The sequence below is a fragment of the Aythya fuligula genome, chromosome 24, assembly GCF_009819795.1.
Source record: "Aythya fuligula isolate bAytFul2 chromosome 24, bAytFul2.pri, whole genome shotgun sequence".
Classification (NCBI taxonomy): domain Eukaryota; kingdom Metazoa; phylum Chordata; class Aves; order Anseriformes; family Anatidae; genus Aythya; species Aythya fuligula.
The window spans coordinates 3,805,596-3,816,736 of NC_045582.1; the positions used below are offsets into that span (position 1 = coordinate 3,805,596).

Consider the following 11,141-nt stretch of genomic DNA (forward strand, 5'->3'; position numbering starts at 1 on the left):
AAGGCAGGCAGGATTAGGAATAGCTCCTCTAATTGTATTGCAACATTATGTTACTGCATAACAAAAAAGAATTCGGTTCCAGAAGCAGAGATGTCTGTGCAGCTCCTGTGATCAGCCACTTGGGAGAAAGAACTGCCTCATAACATTGATCCTGCTGACTGACTCAGGATTGACATTAACAGGTCTGCTAGTCTCATCCAGCTGCCAGCTGCTTTTATGTATGTAGGAATAAACTGGGGTACAAAGCTACTTGTGGCGTCAAAAAAAAAAAAAGTGTGTTCACATATGGTACCTACTCGACAAAAACAGATGCAGGCACATAAACATCATGCAGCTCGAACAGCAAACGCTTCGGGACGCAGGCACGGACACACGGCTACCGCTCAGCGTGAATTAACACAGCACCACGTTCTCTGCATCCAGCACCCAGCCTGCTGCAGTTTCTGGGTACCAATGCTGGTTCCTGAGCACAAGACAAAGACAGAGAGCTGTGCCTTCAGCTCTGGAAGCCCCCACAGTGCTTGGTGGCTACAAAAGCTCAGCTCCTCTTTGGATTCCTGGGGTTTCCAGCACTGACTTCAAGCCTTTGCTTTCCGCAGGGTGCGTGCAAGGCATTTGTCAGCACGCTACAGAGCCTGGATGTAGGGTGCAGCAAGTTGGGCTTGGTACTAGATGATCTTTGAGGCCCCTTCCAACCCAAGCCTCTCTCTGACTCTGTGAGCCAATGTTTTGCTTCTGGAATTATTCTGGTCAACCCACACTGCTGGCCAAAACGTCAGCCATCACTCGTGGGTTCCAACCCCAGTGCCAGTGGCAGGCTGTAAATCTCAAAATCTAACCCTCAGCGCAATCCCACAAACACTTTCCATTCCTGTATGCTGTCTAATAAGGAACTCGACAAGCATTATATTTTTATTTACATCTGAAAGAGCCGCAGTAAAAAAAAAAAAACCTGGGCAGGCTGTGCATAAATACATGAAATTGCTCCTACTTCACTAATGAACTATTGTGCGTAATAAAATTGATCTCGTTCCACCCATGATATATCTGCTTTAATTTCTGAAGCAGGGAAATATAGACGTGCAATTTGTAGAAACGGAAGCCAAAAATCTAAGAGATTTGCTTTAAATCAATCAGGCAGTTGTTCCATTTATATAGCGCCCTTCAGAAAAATTATCCAGAGACACTTTACAATGCAAAAATAACTCAATAAAATCCCAGGAGGGCCGCTGCTACTGACCATACCTTAAGACACTATCTATATGGCTAAGGTGTTTCTAAATCACCGTACACCTTTTCTAACCATGTTGACTTGATATCCTGGAGTTGAAACCCCAGTCATCCTAAGCAGGTATTTGGGGGGAGCTCGTTCCCGTGGCGTTCTCCACTGGCCAAGCCCAGCCGTTGTGTGGATCGGTGACGCACCTTCCTTGTGCAGTTCAGCGTGCTCTCGGGACAGCAGCATTCACTCCCATGCTCCAGGCAGGTTTCTCGGTTATTTCTGCACTTGAGGGAGAGCTGGGAGTGGAAAGGAAGTTGGCTTTACGCCTTCTGTGCGTTGTGCGCACACTGGTTCAACACAGGGCTGCGTGTTCCTTACGTCATGTGGAAGACGGAGGAGCCTCAGCGCCGAGCCTCGCATGAAGCTTTATGTAAAATACTTGCACAACAGACCCAAAAACAAAGCAGAGCTCCCGGAAACAAAGCAGAGCTCTGAAGCAGAGCCTCAGGAAACGCAGCTCTCTACTGACTTGTGCCAGCAAGCCCTGTATGTTTTCATTATTTATATAGAGCTTTAGATGAGCCGAGCAATGCGCACTAGGTGAAAACGTTCTGCACAGATAAGAGTCAGCTCCACAAATTTGCAGTCTAACGGCACCAAAGGAGCACACAAATCAATACAAAACGTACACAGGAGGACGCGTGGCATTCTGAGTTGGAAAGGGGTGAGAAATACCTTCAATTTTCAGAACCATTTTTAGGAAAACACAGGATGCTTTGTGAAGTCAGGCTGGACAGCCATTCCAAGCACATGGAAGGGCTCGGAACAAAGGAAAAGGCACAAAGCGAGCACTGGGTGTGTGCATGGGGGGCCTGGAGGATCATGAAGCGCACAGGACTTGGGCCACTGACAGAGGTTGGGTGCTGAGCTGGGAGAGAGCACCCAATGCACCTCAGAGAGGTTGCAGCGGATCAAGAACCTGAATGTGGTGACAAAAGCCCCACAAGAGGCATCGTGCCCAAGTGAAGCAAACCCTGGCACGGCTGGCAGATGCTTTGCATTTGGAATTACAGACATACCCAACAGTGACTCGGGAGTTTAAAGCCATGCTCTTAAATGGGACTTTGAAATAAAGCAGCAGCATGGCCGTTTGGGTTTATACAGCTAGTCTTACAGGATTCACTTCCACTTTTTTTTTTTTTGGGGGGGGGGTTCTGTGTTTTGCCTCCTCTCTGCATTGCTTTCTTAAAGTGTTTGAATTATTTTTGAGCTAAAATTTTAAAATTTAGCCTTGCCTGTCATACTCTTCACTACTTAAGAAGATCTCCCAAGCACTAAACGTAGACAGAGAAGATCCTTGGCGGATACAATGCAACAAGCAGATTTATTCTGCTCCAGGTTGTTCTCAGGTTATTTTTCCACATCCTAAATGAAAGCTGGTGTGCCACACAGACAGACTGCTTTAACGGAAGCCTCCTGTGCAAAAGCATGACTAATTTTGTATATTCACTAACCTGATGGTGTCCCTCCCCCAGAACGAGTGGGATACGCACACAACTGATGGCCGTACCTCAAAGGCTCTTCAAGGGGCGCAGTATCCCCGTTACAGATTAAGGCCTTGACTACAGCATTATCTTTGCTGCCTGAAGATGTTAACTCCTCTCAGCTCCACTCCACATGAAAACCTTTGTTAAAGCCCATCTTCCAACAGCTCGTTTCTGTACTAGGCACGCAGAGGTCCTGGCCTTAAAGAAAATACAGCCCAGCAATTACAGGTCCCCAGAACGACAAAGACACGGCAGAATCAAGGTTGCAGAGCACGCTGTGTGTACAGTACTTATGTTTATACAATAAGGTGTGTATTTAAGGGTGAAAAGCAGGATCTGCTGAGTCGTTTAACTCTCCAGTTCCTTGCTACTGTCACTGTGCTTGGGATACAGCAGTCCTAAAGGCTCCACTACATTTTTGTCTACTGATCCCATACTGTGAAGCTCTGTGCTGTACTGAGTGGACCAAAAAGGAGTGGTAGTTTTTGGCATTGATATGGAAGGCCTTAAAAGGTGGACTAGGACCTGAGAAGTGCAGAATCCCATCTCTGAGGGGCGACAGCTCCAATTTTTGGGCTGCCATTGAACCCTACCAGCAGCAGGGACAACCTGCTTTCCACAAAACGCAAGAAACCATCAGTAAGGTGATAGGTGCCATCTTCCCTCTCCAGAAGAGGCTGCCTCTAAGCTCCTGTTGTTTCTCACAACACATCTAACAAGAAGAAAGGAAGACAGGCTGGAGTCATTCCTCTCTCCCAGAGAAATTTGCCAAACCCTGTTACAACACGCACCCCATTGACATACTGCTACTACATCTACTGCCTGGAAATAGAAGCAGTGAGGTGCAAAGCTACAGAAGGTGAGGAAAGTGAAGAACCAGCCCTCCTTTGTTCGACAGGGAGAGTTCCTCCCAAAATTTGTGTGCGAACGATGCTCAGCAAGCTAGAAAGGGAACGTGCCAGGCCATGGTGAAGGAGAGCTTGCTGCATGCCCTTCCCTTTCAGTTACCCAAAACTGCAGCCAGTGTGTCAGGTGGAACGTGAAGCTCATTCAAGGAGGGGCAGTTCAGGGTTAGGGTTAGGCAGTTCAGCATTCCCCTTCCTCCTGTCAAACCTGGTGACCAGGAACAAGAGAGGTGACACCACAAGGAGCAACCGGGTACACAAAACCTTTCAGGTGCACAACACTCCTCTTCTCAAACCGAGGATCGCGCTCTGTGTAAGCTGAAGGCTCTTCCTGCACTTTGCAGTTTTCCCACTGGATTGTTTTCACGTTACCTTTGGCTGTTTTAATTTTATGTTGTTAAACAGGTCTTTTCCTTTTTTGCTGGGAAGAATACCCCTTTTTCTGGGAAATACACCCTATTTATGGGAAATTTCAACTAATAACCACCAAAAGAAGAGGAAGCATAGGAATGAAAATTGAGAGGCTCAATCACCTCAGCAGCACTGTTTTTTTCATGAGCAGAGGAAAACCAGACCTCTCTTATCCCCAGAGGACATAGTGTGCATATTTACACATATGGAAATATCTGCTGGTGTACCTATTAGGCTCATGCTTGTAAGAGCCTCCCTGCTTGTGAAAACATCGCATACGAAACGTTCAGCGAGCTTGAAAACATTTGGGGAATCGCTTTCAGAAGCCTTTGAACATGCCACATAAAAATGCACTCCTTAACATAATATCTGCAGGGGCTTCAGCGTTCCTGTCTGACACTTGGAACCCTTCTGAAGACAGCAGTGCCAGGGGAGGGGGGCTCCAGAAAAACTTACTGCGCCAGAGTTGGAAGGATATAACGCGTCTTCCTCCTGCTAATGAAGTTATCGCAGAGCTTACAACTGACCAGAAGTAGAACATGACTGATTTAGCCAATGTCACCTACTGACACAACCACCGAGAGCCCTGCTTATTGTTTTTAAAGTATATTTTCTCCACGCACTGACTGATGCTCCATTAAAATTCTTGAGGCCATAGCAGAAAGAAATTCTGCCAAAAGCTGCCCATTAACAAGCAATTAATATACAAGCTTTAAAGTACAAGGTTGCTCATGCCATCCCACAGAAAATATTCTTTGCCTGCAATTTCTCACTGGAGACATTTTCTGACAGAACATTCTATCTCTGCCAGGGATTTCAAAGAAGTAGACCATAATTCTCGAGAAGAATAAAGGCTATACTTGCTCACTCTCCAAATACTTGGATTGATTAAACTTTAATCTTAAAGGCTGTTTTCTGGCCCAGTTAACAACTGATGTAGTAACAGAAATGACACCATTAGCTGTAGAGCATCTGCCAGTAATCAGAGCAGGGTAACAAGGCCATTCAAATATACATCCTGAATATGTAATTCATAACTTAAGGCCTTAGGAAAAAAAAAGTTCACTTTGGTCTTGCACCATCAGCATCCTTAATTCCTTGATGGGGCCTTGCTGTACCCACCAGACTCAAGTCCTGGCCTATAGAGCAATGTTTCTTTGCATCAATGATTCTCATCACAGCAAACAGCGTAGAGATGAAAACGGCCTCTGAAGAAATTCTGCTTCCCATCTGACCCCTATGAGGGCAAGTGAGAATGGAAGAAGTAGAGATGGTTCTGCATTTCAGTTTCCAGTTGTAATAGCTACTTACAGAGGGCTGACCGTACATATTTTTTTCTTTAACCAGAGGACAGACTGAAGGTCTGAGCTGGATTCCTCATCCCATGTCGGGTTTACACAAATATGGGCCATTGGGTGCTTGGGGCCAGCCCATCTTCACAAAATAGACATTAACCTGCACGGCAAATCCAAGAACAGAGGCTAAAACAGAAAACCCCATCAAAAGGGCCCAAATGCAACTTCACATTCCTCAGAGGACAAAGGATTGTTGTGGTTTTCAAGTAAAATATAGCTTATAATAAACAGCACCAAATTATGTGCTTTGCCTGGTAAAAAATAGTTTCAGACCGGAGGCAATTACTAGCCCATATCTAGGAGTCCGAGAATGCTGGAGTTCCTCCAGCTGCGTAACTCAGACCTGCCAGATGTCACCCATTTAAATTGAAGCACATACATTTTTTGGCTGTAAATAACAAAAAAAAACAACACTCACTTCTTCGATCTTGTTATACTAGAGTTGTGTTATCAGACTAAGGCAAATGGCATTTATTATGCTAAAGGGATACAGAGCTGGCAAATAAAGACTGTTTATGACAACTTCAGCTTCTCTGAGGGGCTCCTGCACACACACCTAGCCCGCTGCCCTGTTTATGGCCAGCAGCAAAAGCTACTGACATCTGCAGAAAGCAGAGATCCTACAGCGTGCAGAAAGATTCTCCCCCTCGTCTGCCACCCTCGCTTCTGGCAACACCCAGTTAGGTTTCCTGAGCTGAGTGGCACATTAAGACCATTGTATTATTCAGTAGTAACTGATGGAGCTATTGTCTATTAACTTGTAGCATCCCTTCTTCTACCTATACTTTTGTCCTCCATTAGACTACTTCCACATTTTAATTAGATGGCATTTCATTAATATATTCATCAAAACAAACAAAAACTGTTGCAATAATGTAATTTAAGCGAATCAGTACTCGAGCTACTGAATTTTGAGATCTACATGAAGTGTGTTTCTAAAGACTGCGCCTTGTATTCTGATTGTTCTTTCTTTGCTTTGTTTCTGACTTTTAAGCGTAGCACAGTGAAACCACCAAGATGTAATTTTGTTTAGTCAGCAGAACAAAAAGTGTCTTACACCAAAGCGTTACTGTTCAATTTAGCATTCATTTTCATTGTTTCTGAAGTCAGTCTATTCTCACACGTATCTGTACTTCAGTTTTCATGCAAGAGGATCCATCTTTAGAACACAACAAACAACTCACGATCCTCTAAGAATATAATCAATTCCCAGATGGTGGTGGGGGGAGGAACCAGATCTCCATGTGAAGGTCTAGCTCTTAACAGATTTCTCCCCTAGGCAGTCTGCAGGCCTGCAAAAAGCACGATATTCTGGTTTTCCCAAATACCACTGTTCTCAGCTTTGTTCAAGTTCCTGTCGTGGCCACACTGTAATTTTTTGGGGAAAAAAAAAAAAAAAACACTACTCTGACTACTCAATTTCAGGAACCATCTGAACTCAAGTGTAACTCTTCAGTGAGCCAGGTGAGGTTTGTTGCTATTCTGAAAGATTTTATACTGCTTTGATAACTCTTTACAATCAAAAATTATAACTGTTTGTGAGGTGCTGCCGACTGTTTGTTTAGGACACCCTTGCAGACAAGGTCACGAGTCTCACAACCGTTATCCTGATATGACATGTTAAACACATGTCACTCCACAGGGGCCAATAAGGCTCAGACCTTCCCATTTTCATAGCCCTGAGCTGGATTTTGCAGTATTTATTCCTAAAATAAAACTGCATAAAACAAGGAACCCAGGCTTTGAAAAATAACTTGACACCACTCACTCAGGGGCATGCAGGAGAAATGTTGCCACACAAGAATTCTAAAACCATCTTAGGGAAGCTAAAGCTTCCTCGCAGGGCATATCCCTGATTACATGAACTGCAGGACAGCAATTTTATAATGGTATCTCTGGCTTGTATGTGTTGTACACCAGAGATTCTTTTTATGATGCTAAACTATAATGAATCACACACATACCAAAAAAAAAAAAGAAACGGAAAAAAAGATATAATGCAGAACACAGACTGACATGTAAATCCAGAGATTCATTGGTGGGATAAAGCAAGCTGAAGCAGCAACCTCAGGCATGTTGTTTACATAAAGAAAATGCAACTTTAAATCATATGGCTAACACCAGTTGGCTTTCATCTTCTGCTAGCTCTTTGCCTTTGTCATTTGCCCAGCACAACTGCTATATTAGCAAGAAAGTCAGCATTGAAAAAAAATCATTCCTGAAACAATACAGACAGTAAGGGGAAGGTAAGGTCAAATGAAAAAAGAAAAAAAGCATCTGAAGATTCAATTTTAAAAAAGCCAAACACACTGAATTAATGGTTAAATGGTCAGTTCGACATCCACGATGGATCTGAGTCTGTGATTGCTTAAATCATTACTAAAGCCAGTCTGATTTCAGTGGGGGAAAAAAAAAAAAAAAAAAAAAAAAAAAAAAGAGTGGGGCCCTGACTCAGTACCATAATATATTAAGATGTAGTTCATATGCACTCTGAGCAGATGTTGCTTCCAGATCCCTGCTGCTTGTGCACTATAGATTATGGGCCAGATTTACAACAGTATTTGGGGATTTAAGCATATTACTACATGTCACATGGGATCTACCGAAATGCCGAACAAGGTTACACCCCTTATTTAGGTTATATTACAATAGCTGGTGGAGATCCTCACAAGGTTCTGTCTTTAACTTCTTCAGGGCAATGACTGCTTTACTTTCATATGTTTCACATGCAGCAGAGGCACCAAAACCAGAATAAGGATCCCATTAAGTGAAAGAAATAGCCACGGCTATGCTGACACAAGTAAGGTATTTCTGTTACTCTGAAACACGATACTCTTGGGCAATATTCACTGTCTTTCTAATTAATAGTTTCCAACATTTTGAAGTTTTTTTCCTGTTTGCAATAAGAGACTGCATGAACAGTAAGAAAATCATTAGAATAATCCTCGCAGCCTGACCTCAACAAACAAGGAAATTCCAAATTAAGAGATACCACTGAGCTCTGGAAACCTGACAATATTAAGAACAGTGAGGGTGAACTAAGGGCAAAGTAAAGGCTTTAAATATAATTATTCTTTGCTGGTGTCTGTTTTGTCCATTTACTCTTTTTGTCCTTGTTAGTAGGACAGAAACAAATTGTTGGAATGTGCCAGGCAGAGTCCCAGAGCAATCTCTGGTGCATATGCTGTAACACGTATAGAAACACTGGAGAAGTTGTGTTGCTGTCACTAGAGTTTAAGCATATCAAAATATTAATAAAATTCCTTTCTAGATTGCAAAATAATAACATGCACTGACTTTGGGAACATGTGTAGTTCCATCCGTGCTTGCATGTCACAAGCTTGACGCTGCACTGAACGTTTGCTTTCCTCTGGAAGATGAACAAGACGAAAAGCAAACAAACAAAAGTTATGCCTGGGTTAGAATTAAAAACACAGCGGCTGTGTGGCTAATTTGCAGGAAGCATTCTTCAGGAACAAAAACACCCAACACGTGATGCCTGAAACACGAACAGCAGTCGCACCTGATGCTTTTTGCTCAGGTGTAGATGTGTCTAACATCCTCGGGGAGGCTCATCATGGGAATATCCCATGACATGACCATGCTCCTGTATTGAATGAGCACTAAAATGGGCTCTGACACCAAGGACACGCCGCTTCCCACCCCTCACACACCCCTTGGGGCCGCAGCAGGCCCAAGCCCCTCAGGGCAGCTCAGAGTAAGGTGAGGGTCCAGGGACCGGCCCTTGGGTGCTCCCCAGGGATGGAGAAAGGGGTTGGGAACACCCCAAAACAGACCCTGGCACCACGGGGAGAGCCACCCTGCCATCTCCTTAGGGCCTGGCAATGCCGGAGGGGGGGGGAGAAGGGACACCCCCAGCTCAGTGCCTGACAGGAGAGGGACCGCCATCTCCACAGAGCCTGCAAACACCGTGGGAGGGCTGGGACCCGAAGAAGGGACTTTCCCCCTCGCTCAGCGCCTGAGGGGAGAGGCGCTGCCATCTCCTCAGCGCCGGGAAACGCCGCGACCGCTGGGCTTTGAGACTAGAGGGGGAGCATAAACCCTACAGGAGCCTTCCCCCGGCCCCGGGGCCTGAAGGAAAGGACAGACTGGGGGGGTGAAGAAAACGGGGGGGATAGCGCGGGGCTGCCCGTGCTGAGGCGCGGGCATGGCGCCTCCATCCCCCGCTCTCCTCAGGGACGGCGCCGCCCCGAGCGGCCGGCGAGGCGGGGAAGGAGCCGGGGCCGGGGGGGGGGGGAGATGGGGCAGCGGCCCCGGCTACCGCGGCAACAGGCGGCCACCGCCGGCCCGGGGCCGCTCCCCTCAGCGGGGTGGGCGGCCAAAGGGCGACCCCCGCAGCGCTCCTCGCTCCTACCCAGCCACCCGCACCCCCCTCACTCACCCCCGGGCGCGTTTCTCCCCGGGAAATGGCCTCCACAGCTCGGCCAGGTAACTCCTCCCGCGGCTCCCCGGCGCTGGGAGAGTCCCAGTGGCAGGAGACGAGCGCCTCCTTCTCCTCCTTCTTCTTCTCCTCCTTCCTCTTCACCTTCTCCTCCTCCTCCGTGGTTGCCTCAGGTGCTCCCTGAGCCCCCCCGCCGGCCCCAGGCAGGTAGAGCTGCTGTAGGGTGGGGAGCCCCCCCTGCTAGGAACTGCCACTGATGTCTGGCTGTTGTAACAGCTGGCTGTGATTAAACAGGGTAATTAACGCCGAGGAACCTCTGCGGGAAGTTGGCAGCAGGACAGGTGATGGTTGGCGCGGCCCCGTTGGAGTTGGCCGTACCCAAAGCTGAGGTGAACAGAAGTTGCTTTGTTCCCTCGTGCGGATATTGCACGACAATATGTTTTCCTCATATCATCACAGTTAAACACTTCAGTCCTACAGAAAATTCGCCTCACAGGTTATAAAACAATCATCCGGGGGTGCTGATAATATCCCCTAGGGAGAATACCCCAATGAGCCCAGCTTGGAAACCATGCCCTGTGCTCCTGGGAAGAATAAAGCCTCCCTACAATAATCTGCCTGAAGAAAAATAACCGGGTAATCAGTTTGACCTTAATCATACAAAGTGGGAAGATTAGCCAGACATCAAAAAAGATGAGTTGGCCTGCCACTTCTTGTGCTCTATCATCCCATCCTGCGCCACCCCTTCATTTTTAGCCACTCTTCGGTGCTTAAGAAGAAGGGAAATCGTCCTAGGAACACATGTTAAAGGGTGAGGCCAGCATAAATCTTGCTCAGCTCCATAGCTAAACAGATGATGCTCTGAAACAAGAGATTTGAATTGTGTTAATACAAAGCTGCAAGTGTTACGAGCCTATTGATTGCAGCTGCTGGCAATGTCATTGTCCTTATGACATCCATGAATTAAAGGACAAGCAGGAAAACTAATAGATTCACATGATTTGAGATCAGAAAGGGCTTCAAAAATCATCCAGTCCAATCAATCTCCTTGCATTCACAGACTACACGATTTAGCTCAGAAGCTGGACAAAACAGTGCCTTTTAAGCAGATAACTAATTGTGAATATTTCAGGTGATGGCAAATTCACCATTTGGTACGCTATTCCACTGCCCAGTTCTCCTCAGCACTGGGGTAATCGTGTGATTGTGGTTGTTCGAAAACTCGCCTGCCAACTCTGCAAGGCAGTAAATCTTGTTCTGCTTTTGTCACTACAGTTGCAAAGCCATTCACTATCAGGT

General features: G+C 46.1%; 1 protein-coding gene across 1 annotated transcript in view; it reads right to left on the reverse strand.

The window, feature by feature from the left end:
- The window catches only part of TANC2 (tetratricopeptide repeat, ankyrin repeat and coiled-coil containing 2), a 280,077-nt gene extending 270,186 nt beyond the window's left edge, over positions 1-9,891 (reverse strand). The window contains exon 1 of the mRNA XM_032202931.1: positions 9,843-9,891. The gene's annotated coding sequence lies outside the window, so the exon portion shown is untranslated. The remainder of the gene's footprint in view (positions 1-9,842) is intronic.
- Positions 9,892-11,141: the final 1,250 nt, after the last annotated feature.